The sequence below is a fragment of the Pristiophorus japonicus genome, unplaced genomic scaffold, assembly GCF_044704955.1.
Source record: "Pristiophorus japonicus isolate sPriJap1 unplaced genomic scaffold, sPriJap1.hap1 HAP1_SCAFFOLD_35, whole genome shotgun sequence".
NCBI lineage: Eukaryota > Metazoa > Chordata > Chondrichthyes > Pristiophoridae > Pristiophorus > Pristiophorus japonicus.
Genome location: NW_027253324.1, coordinates 2,253,614 through 2,272,024, shown reverse-complemented (window position 1 = coordinate 2,272,024; position 18,411 = coordinate 2,253,614). Strand labels below are relative to the sequence as shown.

At 44.7% G+C, this 18,411-nt stretch overlaps 1 non-coding gene across 1 annotated transcript; it reads right to left on the bottom strand.

Annotated features, from left to right (window-relative positions):
- Positions 1 to 7,901: 7,901 nt before the first annotated feature.
- trnak-cuu (transfer RNA lysine (anticodon CUU)) lies at positions 7,902 to 7,974 on the bottom strand. Its single transcript has one exon. It is a non-coding gene; the product is annotated as a tRNA-Lys (tRNA).
- Between the last annotated feature and the right edge of the window lie 10,437 nt (positions 7,975 to 18,411).

Below are 18,411 nucleotides of genomic sequence, written 5' to 3'. Positions count from 1 at the left end.
TGATGTGTGGAATGAGGTGTGGAATGATGTATGGAATGATGTGTGGAATTATGTATGTAATGATGTTTTGAATTATGTATGGAATGAGGTGCTGAATGTGGTGTGGAATGATGTGTGCAAAGATGTGTGCAATGATGTGTGAAATGTTTTGTGGAATGATGTGTGGAATGATATTTGGAATAAAGTTTGGAATGATTTGTGGAATGATGTGTGGAATGAGGCGTGGAATCATATGTGGAATGAGGTGTGGAATGAGATGTGGAATGAGGTTTGGAATGATGTGTGGAATGATATGTGGAATCATGTGTGATATGATGTGTAGAATGACGTGTGGAATGATGTGTGGAATGAATTTTGGAATGATGTTTGAAATGGGTTTGGAATGAGGTGTGGAATGAGTTGGGAATGTGGTTTGGAATGAAGTGTGCAAAGATGTGTGCAATAATGTGTGGAATGTTTTGTGGAATGATGTGTGCAATGAGTTGTGGAATGAGGTGTGGAATGTTTTGTGGAATGAGGTGTGGAATGATCTTTGGAATGAGGTTTGGATAGATGTGTGGAATGATGTGTGGAATGCTGTGTTGAATGCTGTGTGGAATGATGTGTGGAATGATGTGTGGAATGATGTATGGAATGACGCGGTAAATGAATTGTGGAATGGTGTTTGGAATGATGTGTCGAATGATGTGTGGAATGATGTGTGGAATGATGTGTGGAATGGTGTGTGGAATGATGTGTGAAATGAGATGTGGAATGATGTGTGGAATGATGTGTGGAATGAGATGTGGAATGATGCGTGGAATGATGTGTGGAATGATGTGTGGACTGATGTATGGAATGACGCGGTAAATGAAATGTGGAATGGTGTGTGGAATGTTGTATTGAATGATGTGTGGAATGATGTGTGGAATGAGGTGAGGAATGATGTGTGGAATGAAGTGTGGAAACATGTGTGAAATGGTATGTGGAACGAGGTGTGGAATGAGATGTGGAATGATGCGTAGAATGACATGTGGAAAGAGGTGTGAATGATATTTGGAATGTTGTTTGGAATGATGTGTGGATTGATGTGTGTAATGATCGGCATAATGTTATGGAATGTTGTGTGGAATGAGGAGTGGAACGATGTTTGGAATGATGTGTGGACTGATGTGTATCATGATGTGTGGATTGACGTGTGTAATGATGTGTGGAATGTTATGGCATGATGTGTGGAATGAGGTGTGGAATGATGTGTGGCATGATGTCTGGAATGATATGTGGAATTATGTATTGAATGATGTGTGGAATATGTGAGGAATGATGTTTGCAATGATGTGTGGAATTATGTGTGGAATGAAGTATAGAATGATATGTGGAATGATGTGTCGAATGATATCTGGAATGATGTGTCGAATGATGTGTGGAATGATGTTTGGAATGATGTGTGGCATGATGTGCGGAATGATGTGTGGATTGATGTGTGGAATGATGTGTGTAATGTTATGGAATGATGTGTGGAATGAGGTATGGAATGATCTGTCAATGATGTGTGGAAAGATGTGTGGAATGATATGTGTCCTAATGTGTGGAATGATGTATGGAATGATGTTTGGAATTATGTGTGGAATGATGCGTGGAATGATGTGTGGATTCATGTGTGTAATGATGCGTGAATGAGTTGTGGATTGAGGTGTGGAATGATGTGTGGAATGATGTTTGGAATGAGGTGGGGAATGAGGTTTAGAATGATGTGTAGAATGAAGTGTGGAATCATGTGTTGAAATATGAGTGGAATGTTGTGAGGAATGAGTTGTGGAATGAGGTTTGGAATGATGTGTGGAATGAGGTGTGGAATGATGTGTGGAATGATGTGTGGAATTATGTATGTAATGATGTTTTGAATTATGTATGGAATGAGGTGCTGAATGTGGTGTGGAATGATGTGTGCAAAGATGTGTGCAATGATGTGTGAAATGTTTTGTGGAATGATGTGTGGAATGATATTTGGAATAAAGTTTGGAATGATTTGTGGAATGATGTGTGGAATGATGCGTGGAATCATATGTGGAATGAGGTGTGGAATGAGATGTGGAATGAGGTTTGGAATGATGTGTGGAATGATGTGTGGAATGTTGTGTGGAATGATGTGTGGAATGATGTGAGGAATGATGTGTGGAATAATGTATGGAATGACACGGTAAATGAAATGTGGAATGATGTGTGGAATGATGTGTGGAATGATGTGTGGAATGAAGTGTGGAAAGATGTGTCGAATGATATGTGGAACGAGGTTTGGAATGAGATGTGGAATGATGCGTGGAATGATATGTGGTATAAGGTTTGAATGATATTTGGAATGTTTTTTGGAATGATGTGTGGATTGATGTGTGTAATGATCTGTAGAATGTTATGGATTGTTGTGTGGAATGAGGAGAGGAACGGTGTTTGGAATGATGTGTGGAATGATGTGTAACATGATGTGTGGATTGACGTGTGTAATGATGTGTGGAATGTTATGGCATGATGTGTGGAATGAGGTGTGGAATGATGTGTGGCATGATGTGTGGAATGATATGTGGAATGATGTATTGAATGATGTGTGGAATGATGTGAGGAATGATGTTTGCAATGATGTGTGGAATGATGTGTGGAATGAAGTATAGAATGATGTGTGGACTGATGTATCGCATGATATCTGGAATGATGTGTGGAATGATGTGTGGAATGATGTTTGGAATGATGTGTGGCATGATGTGTGGAATGATGTGTGAATTGATGTGTGGAATGATGTGTGTAATGTTATGGAATGGTGTCTGGAATGAGGTATGGAATGATCTGTCAATGATGTGTGGAAAGATGTGTGGAATGATATGTGTTCTACTGTGTGGAATGATGTATGGAATAATGTATGGAATGATGTGTGGAATGATGTGTGGATGATGTGTGGATTGGTGTGAGTAATGATGCGTGAATGAGTTGTGGAATGAGGTGTGGAATCATGTTTGGAATGAGGTGGGGCATGATGTTTAGAATGATGTGTAGAATGAAGTGTGGAATGATGTGTTGAAATATGAGTGGAATGTTGTGAGGAATGAGTTGTGGAATGAGGTTTGGAATGATGTGTGGAATGAGGTGTGGAATGATGTGTGGAATGATGTGTGGAATGATGTATGTAATGATGTTTTGAATTATGTATGGAATGAGGTGCTGAATGTGGTGTGGAATGATGTGTGCAACGATGTGTGCAATGATGTGTGGAATGTTTTGTGGAATGATGTGTGGAATGATATTTGGAATGAGGTTTGGAATAATTTGTGGAATGATGTGTGGAATGATGAGTGGAATCATATGTGGAATGAGGTGTGGAATGATGTATGTAATGATGTTTTGAATTATGTATGGAATGAGGTGCTGAATGTGGTGTGGAATGATGTGTGCAACGATGTGTGCAATGATGTGTGGAATGTTTTGTGGAATGATGTGTGGAATGATATTTGGAATGAGGTTTGGAATAATCTGTGGAATGATGTGTGGAATGATGAGTGGAATCATATGTGGAATGAGGTGTGGAATGAGATGTGGAATGAGGTTTGGAATGATGTGTGGAATGATGTGTGGAATGTTGTGTGGAATGATGTGTGGAATGATGTGAGGAATGATGTGTGGAATAATGAATGGAATGACACGGTAAATGAAATTTGGAATGGTGTGTGGAAAGATGTGTGGAATGATGTTTGGAATGAGGTGAGGAATGATGTGTGGAATGAAGTGTGGAAAGATGTGTGGAATGATATGTGGAACGAGGTGTGGAATGAGATGTGGAATGATGCGTGGAATGATATGTGGAATGAGGTGTGAATGATGTGTGGAATGTTGTTTGGAATGATGTGTGGAATGATGTGTATGATGATGTGTGGAATGACGGGTGTAATGATTTTGGAATGTTATGGAATGATGTTTGGAATGAGATATGGAATGATCTTTCAATGATGTGTGTAAAGATGTGTGGAATGATATGTGTTCTAATATGTGGAATGATGTATGGAATTATGTTTGGAATGATGTGTGGAATGATGCGTGGAATGATGTGTGGATTGATGTGTGTAATGATGCGTGAATGAGTTGTGGAATGAGGTGTGGAATGATATGTGGAATGATGTTTGGAATGAGGTGCGGAATGAGGTTTAGAATGATGTGTAGAATGAAGTGTGGAATCATGTGTTGAAATATGAGTGGAATGTTGTGAGGAATGAGTTGTGGAATGAGGTTTGGAATGATGTGTGGAATGAGGTGTGGAATGATGTGTGGAATGATGTGTGGAATGATGTATGTAATGATGGTTTGAATTATGTATGGAATGAGGTGCTGAATTTGGTGTGGAATGATGTGTGCAAAGATGTGTGTGATGATGTGTGGAATGCTTTGTGGAGTGATGTTTGGAATGATCTTTGGAATGAGGTTTGGAATGATTTGTGGAATGATGTGTGGAATGATGCGTGGAATCATATGAGGAATGAGGTGTGGAATGAGATGTGGAACGAGGTTTGGAAAGATGTGTGGAATGATGTGTGGAATGCTGTGTGGAATGATGTGTGGAATAATGTGTGGAATGAAGTGTGGAACGATGTGTGGAATGATGTGTGGAATTATGTATGGAATGATGTGTGGAATGTTGTGTTGAAAGATGTGTTTAATGATGTGTGGACCTAGGTGTGAAATGAGGTGTGGAATTATGTGTGAAATGATGTGTGGAATGAGATGTGAAATGATGCGTGGAATGATGTGTGGAATGATATGAGGAATGATGTGCTGAATGATGTGTGGAATAATGTGTGGAATGAGGTGAGTAATGACGTGTGGAAAGATGTGTACAATGATGTGTGGAATGTTTTGTGGATTGATGTCTGCAATGATCTGTGGAATGTTATGGAATGTTGTGTGGAATGAGGTGTGGAATGATGTTTGGAATGATGTGTGGAATGATGTGTGGCATGATGTGTGGATTGACGTGTGTAATAATGTGTGGAATGTTATGGCATGATGTGTCAAATGAGGTGTGGAATGAAGTGTGGCATGATGTGTGGAATGATATGTGGAATGATGTATTGAATGATTTGTGGAATGATGTGAGGAATGATGTTTGGAATGATGTGTGGAATGATGTGTTGAATGATGTATTGAATGATGTGTGGAATGATGTGTGGAATGATATCTGGAATTATGTGTGGAATGAGGTATGGAATGATCTGTCAATGATGTGTGGAAAGATGTGTGGAATGATGTGTGTAATAATGTATGGAATGATGTATGGAATGATGTTTGGAATCATGTGTGGAATGATGTGTGGAATGATGTGTGGTTTGATGTGTGTAATGGTGCGTGAATGAATTGTGGAATGATGTGTAGAATAATATGTGGAATGATGTGTTGAATGATGTGTGCAATGAGTTGTGGAATGAGGTGTGGAATGTTCTGTGGAATAAGGTGTGGAATGATCTTTGGAATGAGGTTTGGAATGATGTGTGGAATGATGTGTGGAATGAAGCGTGCAATGATGTGTGGAATGATGAATGGAATGACGCAGTAAATGAAATGTGGAATGTTGTGTGGAATGTTGTGTGGAATGATGCGTTTAATGATGTGTGGAACGAGGTGTGAAATGAGCTGTGGAATGCTGTGTGGAATGATGTGTGGAATGAGATGTGGAATGATGTGTGGAATGATGTGTGGAATGATGTGTGGAATGAGATGTGGAATGAGGTATGGACTGATGTGTGGAATGAGATGTGGAATGATGTGTTGAAAGATGAGTGGAATGAGGTTTGTAATGATGTGTGGAATGATGTGTGGAATGATGCGTGGAATGATGTGTGGAATGATGTGTGGAATGATGTATGGAATGATGCAGTAAATGAAATGTGGAATGGTGCGTGGAATGATGTGTGGAATGATGTGTGGAATGAAGTGTGGAATGAAGTGTCGAAAGATGTGTGGAATGATGTGTGGAATGATGTGTGGAATGATGTGTGGAATGTTGTGTGGAATTATGCATTTAATGATGTTTTGGAACGATGTTTGAAATGAGTTGTAGAATGCTGTGTGGAATGATGTGTGGAATGAGATGTGGAACGATGTGTGGAATGATGTGTGGAATGATGTGTGGAATGAGATGTGGAATGAGGTATGGACTGATGTGTGGAATGAGATGTGGAATGATGTGTTGAACGATGAGTGGAATGATGTGTGGAATGAGTTGGGAATGAGGTTTGGAATGATGTGTGGAATGAGGTGTGGAATAATGTGTGGAATGATGTGTGGAATCATGTTTGCAATAATGTATGTAATGATGTTTGGAATTAGTGTGGAATGAGGTACTGAATGTAGTTTGGAATGATGTGTGCAAAGATGTGTGCAATGATGTGTGGAATGTTTCGTGAAATGATGTGTGCAATGAGTTGTGGAATGAGATGTGGAATGGTATGTGGAATGGGGTGTGGAATGATCTTTGGAATGAGGTTTGGAATGATAGTGGAATGATGTGTGGAATGCTGCGTGGAATCATATGTGGAAGGAGGTGTGGAATGAGATGTGGAATGAGCTTTGGAATGATGTGTGGAATGATATGTGGAATGCTGTGTGGAATGCTGTGTGGAATGATGTGTGGAATGTTGTGTGGAATGATGTATGGAATGACGCGGTAAATGAAATGTGGAATGGTGTGTGGAATGATAGTATTGTGAATAATGAGTAAGTGTGACCTTAGCTCCTTTAATAAGACTCCAGAGTGCAGGTACCTCATGGGTGGCCTGCTTTCATACTGTGCTCCCAAGGGATACTGGGATCCCTTGGGACTCCGACAGGTAGGGCCTCTGGTGGTGGTGTGTACAGGTTGTCATGCGTTAAATACATAACACAAGTTGTGGACAGAAATCAACAATCAAAAGCCCTGTCATTAGCCACAGGCGTTTCCTGCAATTTTCTGATCGCAAAGCGCTTTCAGTCCTTGTCCTTAAAATTGCAGACGCAGAAATTGGGGAGTTTAATGACTTTAAAAGGAGGACATTGTTGTTTGGTGACGTTCTGGTCAGAGAAATGTTTGTGAAAGGAACTTTTTGCAGAGAGAGGGATTGAGCATTTCAGCTTGATCCTGAACACTTCTCTCTGGGCACTGAGCTCAGCAGCTATTTCTGTCGTGTGGAGGCGATCACATTTCCCTCACACGTGAAAAGTCCCCGGTTCAAGCCTGCGCAGAAACATTATTTCTCAAACAAATACTTGTCTGCAATAAAATTAAATAAAATCTGTTTTGGATACATTGTTGCATGAGCAATGAACATTTAATCCAGTCTCCTCAAATACAGATTGTGTAAAATCTGATCGGGGATAAAACTTCATCAAGGCTTAAAGTTTCATGAATTATTAAAGTTCACTTAATGAAGTTTTGACTGTCCCTGTCAGCATTTCTTTCATTCTGTGAAACAACACGATCGGTTTACACCAGCAGATCTAAGCTGCATTTGAAACCCGCAAACAACTCATTCATTATTCGCTTTTCCCCAGTTCCAGAGCTCAGAGGGTTATTGTCCATCCCTGGGATACAAGCTACCTCAGACCCGGGCCAAAGCTCCCCGTGCACCGAGCACAGTCTCAGGAAAACCCCGGGGGAGAGGATATCCCGGTCACTGGGCCTTCCAGCAGCCTTGAACAAGCGCCCAGTCTGAAACTTTCCAGAGTAATAACTTGTAACTGGAGCATCTAACAGTAAGGACGGCCGAGTGGTCTGAGGCACTGCTTTCAATATTTGATTAAATTATCAACTCTCCCTCAGTTCGCATTTTTATCATTGTGCAAAAGAAGATCATGGGTTCATAAATGATATTTGCCCGCGAAAGCAACATAAAAGTTTAATGAAAAGTAAACGCCCAACGTGGGGCTCGAACCCACGACCATGAGATTAAGAGTCTCATGCTCTACCGACTGAGCTAGCCAGGCTTCTCAACATTTACCCTGTCAATCCCCTTCAGAATATTGTCTGTTTCAATGAGATCACCTCTCATTCATCCAAACTCCAGCAAGTATCGGCATATTCTACACAATCTCTCACCATAGGACAGTCCTCTCATCCCAGGAATCAATCTGGTGAACCTCCGTTGTACCACCTCCAAGGCAAGTGTATCCTTCCTCAGAAAAGCAGACCAAAACTGTGCGCAGTACTACAGGTGTGGTCTCACCAGGGCCCAACACAATTGGAGCAAGATTTCCTTACTCTTGCACTATGGGCGGAATATTAGGTACTATGGGCCGAATATCCTGTTTTTCTGCTGATTCTACGGTTGTATAAAAAGTTATAAAAATTCAACAGTCACTCAGCAAACATATTTGTATTTCCTTCAGTGTGCAACACATGTGGGTGGATTAATGAAGATAACAATTATTCAGGATCTCACAGACTTGAAATATATTTGTCAGCTTGCTTTGTAAAAATGCTTTCTCTGACCGGGTATCAAACCCAGACCACGGCAATGAGAGCACCAAATCCTAACCACTAGATTACCAGGGAACACTGCTTGCAGTCTCTGTGATAGCTTTAAATATAGTCGGATTACAATCACAGCTGAGAATTGTGCGGTGACACGGCGTGTAACTGGATTTGCTGGGAGCAGCGTGGAGACCCCGACCTGTGTGAGAACACCAGCGGCAGGTCGTGGCCATAAAAGGAGCGGTGAGCGGCGGTCTGGGAGCAGCGTGGTGGTGTACCACGGCAAGGTACAGCGCGAGCTGGTGAAGGAGGGCGACGGCAGCGAAGAGTGATGTCATCATTGTCCAGGTCGGTGATTGGAGCGTGGGCATGTACAGCAGGAGCAGTGAGAGACTGTGGAGGGATGTGATCGGGGCCCAGGGGCGGCGTGAGTTCAGGGCCAGGGGCCCAGGGGCAGCACGGGCCAGCCCACACTGCGATATGTGTGGGCACTGGGTCCGTGCAGCAGAGCTGGTCTCCAGTCGTCTTGGATAACCCTTGCCACTGGACCAAGACCTAGCTCTGTCAAGCCCGTGTGATGGATGGGGTGCAACGGCCACCACATGTTAAAAAAATCGACGCACAGGCATCTTCCACCCTTCAACATGCAGTTCGGGACCTGGAATATTAGGTCCATCATTGAAACACCTGTGAACTCATCCTTTTTTGGCGTGGAAGCAAGTCATCCTCGCTTCGAGGGACTGCCTATGATGATGATGAACTGGATTTGCTGCAGTCCGCGGTCAGCAGGTGATGAAAGCGGGCGTGAGAGGGTGAGTGACAGGTGGGCACTGCTTCTGATGCTGTCTGACCCACGGTGGGAGTGGCCGGGGACTTTAAAGCCCTTTCATTGCACCAATGCAGGGTAAATGAAACTATGTTTCAGGAACCTTCATGTATACAAACATGGGCACTCTGCCCTGTAGACCTCGTGGTGCAACGGTAGTGTGTCTGACTCCAGATCAGAAGGCTGCGTGTTTATATCACGTCGGGGTCACTGTACTTTTCCATATTGTTCTTCCGGAATTGAGATTTACTTTGCTGTATCACAATTTACTTTCCCACCCACTTTTGTATCATCAGCAAACTTGGCTCCATTACACTGGGTCCCTGTATCCCTGGGATAGGGGAGGGAAGACACACCGGAGAAGTGTGAGCTTGTGGACCGGAGAAATTGCAGCTGCTGGAGCTGTGCGTTTTATCGGGGAGGGACGGGGGGAGAGCCCGCCGAGCGACCGGAGAAGCTGAGAAGCTGCTGTGCTTTTCATCGGGTTTGACACTGTTTAAAAATGGCAGAGTGCCAAGTTATCTCTCCCTACTGCCCATGCGCGAAGGTGCCGGCAGTGTTTTCGGCGCAGACATTTGGCTCCGCCCCCCAATTCACCATCGACACCACGCCAGGACTCCGGGGACTGTACACAGCGGCCAGGATGGGGCGAGTTTTTCCCCGAGCCTTTTCCAGCGAGAAAAGTCGGTGCGCTTGAGGTCAGTGCGCCGACAAAAATGCTTGGGGAAAATCTAGCTCTTGAAGAGTAAGGAGTACACTGAAGGAAATACAAATATGTTTGCCGAGCAACTGTCAATTTTAATAACTTTTTGTACAACCATCGAATCAGCAAAAAAAACAGGGCACTCGCCCCATAGTACCTAATATATAGCCCATAGTACAAGAGTAAGGAAGTCTTGCTGCAATTGTACAGGGCCCTGGTGAGACCACACCTGGAGTACTGCGCACAGTTTTGGTCTCCTTATTTGAGGAAGGAAATAATTGCCTGGGAGGTGGTACGACAGAGGTTCACCAGATTGATTCCTGGGATGAGAGGACTGTCTTAAGTTGAGAGATTGTGTAGAATGGGCCGATACTCTCCGGAGTTTAGAAGAATGAGAGGTGATCTCATTGAAACACACAATATTCTGAAGGGGATTGAAAGGGTAGATGGTGAGGGTTGTTTTCCCCGAGCTGGAGTGTCTAGAACCAGGGGGCACAGTCTCAGGTTAAGGGGTCGGCCTTTTAAGACAGAGATGAGGAGGAATTTCTTCACTCAGAGGGATAAGAATCTTTGGAATTCTCTGCCCCACAGGCCTGTGGCTGCTGAGTCTCTGAATATATTCAAGGCTGCGTTAGATAGATTTTTCGAGTCTCGGGGAATCAAGGGATCGAGAGATCACTGGAGTTTGGACGAATGAGAGGGGATCTCATGGAAACATATAAAATTCTGACGGGACTGGACAGGTCCCGATGTTGGGGAAGTCCAGAACCAGGGGTCAGAATCTAAAGGATAAGGGGTAAGCCAATTAGGTCTGAGATGAGGAGAAACTTCTTCGCTCAGAGAGTTGTTAACCTGTGGAATTCTCTGCTGCAGAGTTGTTGATGCCAGTTTGTTAGATATATTCAAGAGGGAGTTAGATGTGGCCCTTATGGCTGAAGTGATCAAGGGGTATGGAGAGAAAGCAGGAAAGGTGTACTGAGCTGAATGATCATCCATGATCTTATTGAATGGTGGTGCAGGCTCAAAGGAACGAATGGCCTACTCCTGCACCTATTTTCTATGTTTCAATGTTTCTATGTCCTGCTACTGCTTCTTTAATAATTTGCCCAACCACAGATGTTAGGCTAACTGGTCTATAGTTTCCTGATATTTGTCTGCCTCCTTTTTTAAACAGTGTCATTACATTTGCAGTTTTCCAATCTGCAGAGTCCTCCCCAGAATCCAGCGAGTGCATGTCCACAGATCCCTGAAAGTAGCAGGCCAGGGAGCTAAGGTGGTTGAGAAGAAATATGGAATGCTTGCCTTTATTAGCCGAGACATAGAATACAAGAGATGTGGTCGGTGGAGCAGGTTAGTTCACAGCTGGAGTGCTGCGTGCAGTTCTGGTCGCCATATTACAGGAAGGACATGATTGCACTGAAGATGGTGCAGAGGAAATTTATGAGGATGTTGCCGGGAGTGGAGAATCTTCGCCTTGAGGACAGATTAGATAGGCTGGATTTGGTTTCCATGGAACAGAGCCTGAGGGGAGATCTCATTGAGGTGTATAAAATTATGAGGGGTCGAGATATAGTGGATAGAAAGGACCTATTTCCCTTATTAGAGGGATCAACAACAAGCAGGCATAAATTTAAAGTAATTGGTCGAAAGTTTGATGGGGAAATTTCTTCACCCAGAGGGTTGTGGGGGTCTGGAACTCACTGCTTGAAATGGTGGTAGAGGCAGAAACCCTCACCACATTTAAAAAGTGCTTGGATGTGCACCTAAAGTGCCGTAACCTGCAGGGTTATGGACCTAGAGCTGGAAAGTGGGATTAGGCTGGAGAGCCTCTTGTTGGCCGGCACGGACACGTTGGGCCGAAATGGCCTCCTTCCGTGATGTAAACTTCTTTGACTCTATGAACTCGTTTGCAAAGAGTTGAGGTGCATGTGAGGTGATTTGTGAACATCTTTCCTCACATGACAACATTTCAAATGCAACTCAACGGCTGTAAAGCACTTTGGGTCGTCATGAGTTCCTGACAGATGCTGCAGAAACGCAAGTCCTTCTTTGCAAAATTTCAACGCAAACTCAAGGCTGGTTTAGGATTTGAAACGAGGATTTTTCTGCAAATTTGAAGTAACAACCTCAAAGCAAAAATCATACCCCTAGACCAACAAACCACTTGCTCAGCAAATGTGGAGATAAGATGTAACCATTATTGAAGCATTTTTAGTGTGTGTTGCTGTTCTTGATCGGAGGAGCACATGAAAGGGAATCAGTGACTTTGCCTTTTCGCCATGTCTTCTGAAGCGCCGCACGGTCCCACTCCTGCAGTCAATGAGCTGTCTGAACGTTAATGTATCCATCATCATCATCATCATAGGCGGTCCCTCGAAACGAGGATGACTTGCTTCCACGCTGAAAAAGGATGAGTTCACAGGTGTTTCAATGAAGGACCCGAACTACATCCCAAATGGTGGAAGATGCCTGTGCGTGGATTTTTTTAATGTGTGGTGGCCGTTGCACCCCAGCCATCACACGGGCTTTACAGAGCGAGGTCTTGGTCCAGTGGCAAGGGTTATCCAAGACGACAGGCGACCAGCTCTGCTGCACGGACTTCGTGCACAGTGTGGACTGGGCCGTGCTAACCCTGGGCCCCTGGCCCCAAAATCATGCCTCCGCTGGGCCCCTGTCACATCCCTCCACAGTCTCTCGCCGCTCCTTCGCCCCGATCTCGCCACTCGTGCTGTATCTGCCCACGCTCCAATCACCGACCTGGACCTTGATGACATCACTCTTCGCTGCCGCCGCCCTCCTGCACCAGCTCGCGCTGCTCCCTGGAGTAGTCTCCCGGGACCTCCAAGCTGCTCCCAAAGCCGCTCGCCGTTCCTTTTATGGCCCCGACCTGCCGCTGGTGTTCTCCCGTTAGTGTATCCAGGCTGTGGGTGGCCACTCCGAGCGCAGCAGAGGGGTTTCTGCATTAGTTCTGGGTGGGGACAGTATCTTTCCCCTTCTCTCTTCCTCTTGTCTATATCCCTGTGCTTTTATTTCCCTATTTATTCCCCATGTCTCAGTTTCTAAGGGAACAAAAGATGAAATGTGTATCACTGTGTAACAATTTCTCTCTCTCAAAGTTAGACGCACTGCTGTTCGCCATGAGGTCTCGGCAGCTAGCCGTTGATATTCAGGTTCATATATAAATATATACAAATATATCTACATGTATCATAACCGTTCCCTGGTGGTCGAGGGGTTAAGATCCGGCGCACTAAACTGGTTTCAATTCTCGATCAATTCATCGCATAAAAATAATTGAGGTCTGTGAGAAGATTAATAATTGCTGTATTCACCATGAATACCAATACTTTCTGCGATAGACCGAGCTTACAGACTATCTGCCTTCTCCTGCCCTTTGCCGGGCACGTGTTTGGGGTTTAATTTAGTAAACTGGGCGAGTTCACTGATGGCGGGGAGACGGTAGGAGCCTCTGTGGCCCCACTGTGAGGATGTGGAAGTGAACACGGTGGCTGGGTCATCCGTGATATTTCTGTAAAGGGCAGCGGAGGAGAAGGATTGAGAACTTTCAGTGTGGGACAGAAGTTGTTTGAGGTGAGCCAACACATTCCCGATCAGCACAGAGGGAGCTCACTGGTCAGCTCCCCTCTGTTGGGGCTGCTGTGCCAGAGGTTTCTGCAGAGTAGTGGTTATCACATTTGCTTTATATGTGAAAAGTACCCGGTTTGATTCTGGGTAGAAACATTATGTTTGAACTTGCAAAAAGGGAAAAATCGGAGGAGAGTTTAGTCTCCTGGAAAATGCTGCCTGACCTGCTGAGATTTCCAGCATTTGCTGTTTTTATTTGCTATTTATTCTCCTGGTAAAAAGGCTCCGTTATTCCTGAATTGCTCTTTATTTAACCAATAAATAGATAACTTTCAGTGAGAGAAAACGGATCCACCGGGGACCTTTCGCATGTGAGGCCAACGTGATATCCGCTACACTGCAGCCCATCAAAGGGCGAGAAACCACTGAATATAAAGGATGAGCTCACAAATATCAGGGGCAGTGCAGTCTAGTCAACGTCAAACCCTCCTTTCTTATTCAGCAGTGGCATGAACGGGAATCAGACGCCACAAAGTTTAATTAAAGATACAAATACAAATAAAACTTCCAAATCTTTTCACTGAAAAATTATTTCACTTTATTTGAAATCCTACTGCGTTGAATCTGAAAATGAGCACCGTGGGATTTTATCTTCACTATTGATTCTATTTTCTGTGCACGGAAGGAATAACCGGTGCTGTTAAATTTGACAAAAGTTGCCCCAGATTCCTGGTGACATCGGCAATACAGTGTGTAAAATGGGTTCACATGCTGAAGAACATAAGAACAAAAGAAATAGGAGCAGGAGTCGGTCATACGCACCTCGAGCCTGCTCCGACATTTAATACGATCATGGCCGATGCGATCATGGACTCAGGTCCACTTCCCTGCCCGCTCCCCAAAGCACAGGACAAATTATTGAAGTATCGACTGTCCCTCAGTTAGCTTTTCTTTCATTGTGCAAAAGAAGGTGACGGGTTAATTAATGATGCTTTTCCGTGAAAGCAACACAAAAGTTTAAGAAAAAAACATCCGGTGACTGGGAGTTGAGCGTTGCTTCTGACACCTGGTGGGAATGGGCGGAGATTTTAAAGCCCCTTGTGTTGTGAAAGCTTCATATAGAGGAACATCTCAAACACATTGTGTAGGCCTCGTGGCGCAACTGTAGTGCGTCTGACTCCAGATCAGACGTTTGCGCGTTCAAATCACGTCGGGGTCACTGTTCTTTCAGAATTAATAGTTTCTTTGCTGTTTGACAATAACCAGACCCTTGCTCCAAGTTCTGTCTCATTGTTTCCCCGGTGTCAGGCAGAGATGCGCCTGCTGTCCTCATTTACTTCATGTGACAGGACACAAAAGTTCAAAATCAACCTGCAGGTGGCCACACACACCGCCGAGCGGTCTAAGCTGCTGTGATTAGATCGCAGTTTTATCTGGAGGTGTGGGTTTGAATCCAACTTCTGACATTTCTTATTTTTAATGATTAAGCGAAACTCATTGTTTGATACCACGACCAACTCCTTAAAACTGGGATTCTGCAGTTCACCTGCTCGCTTAACATTTCCGTCTGACCGGGTGCTGAAAGTGGAGATGTTTCCGCAGTGTCGCGGTTCACACGTTCGCCTCACACGCGAAAGATCACCGGGCGGGAATATTTTCTGTAGCTTTCTCCTCATGCATGCTCAGTGGCGAGTTTGTTCTCCTGTGAAAAATTCATGAGATGATAAGCATGTAAGAATTTGGGGCCGGAGTACGCCATTCGACCCCTCGAGCCTGGTCCACCATTCAAGAAGATCCTGGCAGTTCCTTGACAGCATGTTTAAACATCTGGGGCGGAGCCAACAGGCGCCTGTCTGCAATCAGTGAGAGAACGGTATGTTTGGCAGAAGCCTGGCGAGCTCAGTCAATGGAATATAAGATTTTAAATCTCAGGATCGTAGTTTCGACACCCACATTGGACATTTACATTTTTCATAGAATTATAGAATGATAGAAGTTTGCAGCACATAAGGAGGCCATTTCGTCCCATCACTTCCGCCCCGGCCAACAAGAGGCGATCAAGCTTCATCCCACTTTCCAGCTCTGGGTCCATAACCATGCAGGTTACGGCACTTCAGGTGCACATCCAAATATTTTTACATGTGTTATCTGCCTCCGCCATTCTTTCAGGCAGCGAGTTCCTGACCCCCACGAACCTCTGCGTGAAGAATTTTACCTTCAAATCTTCTTTAAACCTTCTCCCAATTACTTTAAATAGATGCCCCCTGATTGTTGACCCCTCTGCTATCCACTATATCTAGGCCCCTCATAATTTTATGCATCTCAATGTTGTCTCCCCTCAGTCTCCTCTGTTCCAATGAAAACAAACCCAACCGATCCAATCTGTCCTCATAGCTAAGATTCTCCACGCCTGGCAACATCCTCGTAAATCTCTTCTGTACCCTCTCGTACAATCACATAATTCCTGTAATACAGTGACCAGAACTACATGCAATACTCCAGCTGTGGGCGAACCAGTGTTTTATACATGTCAAGCATAACCAACCTGCTCTTCTATCCCATGCCTCAGCCAATAAAGGTCAGCATTCCATGCGCCTTCTGACCCACCTTATCCAACTGGCCTGCTACCTTCAGGGATCTGTGGACATGCACTCCAATGTCCCTTTGTTGTTCCACACTTCTCAATGTCGGACCATTTAATGTGTGTTTCTTTCCTTGTTTGCCCTCCCCAAATGCACAGCCTCACACTTCTCTGGATTAAATTAGTATCACCTGAAAATGTTTTATATTTAAGTTTAGATCATTGATGTTGCCACTGAAAGTCAGGGACCTAGCACTGAGCCCGATGGAACCCCACTGGAACCATCTTTCCAGTCCCAAACACTCCCATCAAACATTACTCTTTGCTTCCTGCCTCTGAATCAATTTTGGATCCAACTTGCCACTTTGCCCTGGTCTCATGGGCTTTTACTTTTGTGACCAGTCTTCCATGTGGGAACTTGGCGAAAGCTTTGCTAAAATCCTGAGACACTACATCATACGCACTGCCCTCATCAATCCACTTGGTTACCTCCTCAAAAAATTCAATCAAGTGAGTCAGACAAGACCTTCCCTCAACAAACCCATGCTGACTATCAGTGATTAACCCATGTCTTTCTAAATGCAGAAATTAAATCATTGATAAATTTTATCCTGCTTTCACGGGAAAACACCATTAATTAACCGATGATATTTGTTGTGCATGTATAAAATAAGTATACACCCTGTACACTCAATGCACAGTTACATAAGACCACTGGATTTATCTTCACACTGTATACACTGTGCTTGTACCACCAGAGGATGCAACTGGTAGAGACCTCGGGGTCACCTGTACACGACAGGTAACCAGGTATAAAAGGGAGCTCACAGTACACAGGGAGCAACACGTGATGCCGAGCGGCGAACCGGATTGGGGTAAAGTTTGAAAGACCCTCTTAAAGGAAACCGGCAACCCATCACAATTAAAGGGACAGTTCCACTCTTTATACAGCGATGATGGTGATACAAATGTAAAAGATGTAACTGACAATTTCAAGTTTGTAAATGTAACTAATCATGATAAGTCGGGCGATTGCGGTCAGAACCAATGTATTGTGAGAGTAAACGAAGTGATGACGTGCGATGCTGGGATTTACAAGCATGCCGACAAAACCAAGGGCAACCTCCCGTCAGCACCCAGGTCCAGCGATCATGTAGCCTGCCCCTCCGGGACCAATGTGATATCCCAGGGAGTGTGGCCACACACAGAGGGCGCATACCAGCTGCAGGGCCAGTGATCAGCGGACGGCAAAGGCACCACGACCGGTACCCTGCCCCCGTTCGGCTCCACCTCTCTGGCCACCAGGGCCAATACTGGGAGCGAGCGGATAGCACCCTCCTGCCCTCCCAACAGGAACTGGGATGACCAGGCTCCCACTATCGCTGAAGAGCAGCAGGGAGACACCGCACCCTTCAAAGGAGGACAGGGAGGCCACACACTCCTGTGGCTCTGCCCATCACTCGGCAACGGCAAAGGCTCTGAGACTCAGCCAGGTGAGCGATCTGAGCCCACCCAACTGGCAGGGGACACAGCGCCGCCATCAGACAACCTGGACGCAGTCTGGTTACTCTGGAACTAGTGTCCTCACCCACCTGCACTTACACAACCCAGGGGAAAGTCTGTGACACCACGTATGTACCTTACCTGTAAAATGTACTTGTTCCACTACTGCAGAACCCAAACAGTGATGTAACTAATCCTATGTTTTTTTGTTCTTTCTGTCTGTACAGGTCTGCACATGCAAGTGTTGAGCCACACACATGGTCTATGTATGGGGGGGGGGGGTGACGGGGGGGGGGAATAGATGTATGTAGCCATGGACACACATGGATCACACCCAGAACCCACTCAACCCCCACTGCAACTTCCAACCATCCAATGCTGACCATTTCCCAATGTGGTAATAAGGACTTGGGGGTCCACAGGGAGAGAGCAAAGCCAAAGCATTGACAAGGTGCAAGGGCTTTGGGCACTCAAGTTTCGGGCCAGAGCACACAATGCAAAGGCAAGTGGCACAAGACTTAGGGGAGAGTGATGTTGTGTCTGTATAATATAAGTATACTCCCTGTACACTCAATGTACAGTTACATAATACTACTGGATGTACCTTCACACTGTATACACGATGCCTGTACCACCAGAGGGTGCAACTAGTGAGGACCTCGGGATCATCGGTACACGACAGGTAACCAGGTATAAAACGGAGCTCACCATCCTGTACCCTCACTCAGGAACTGCAATAAATGGAATAAGGT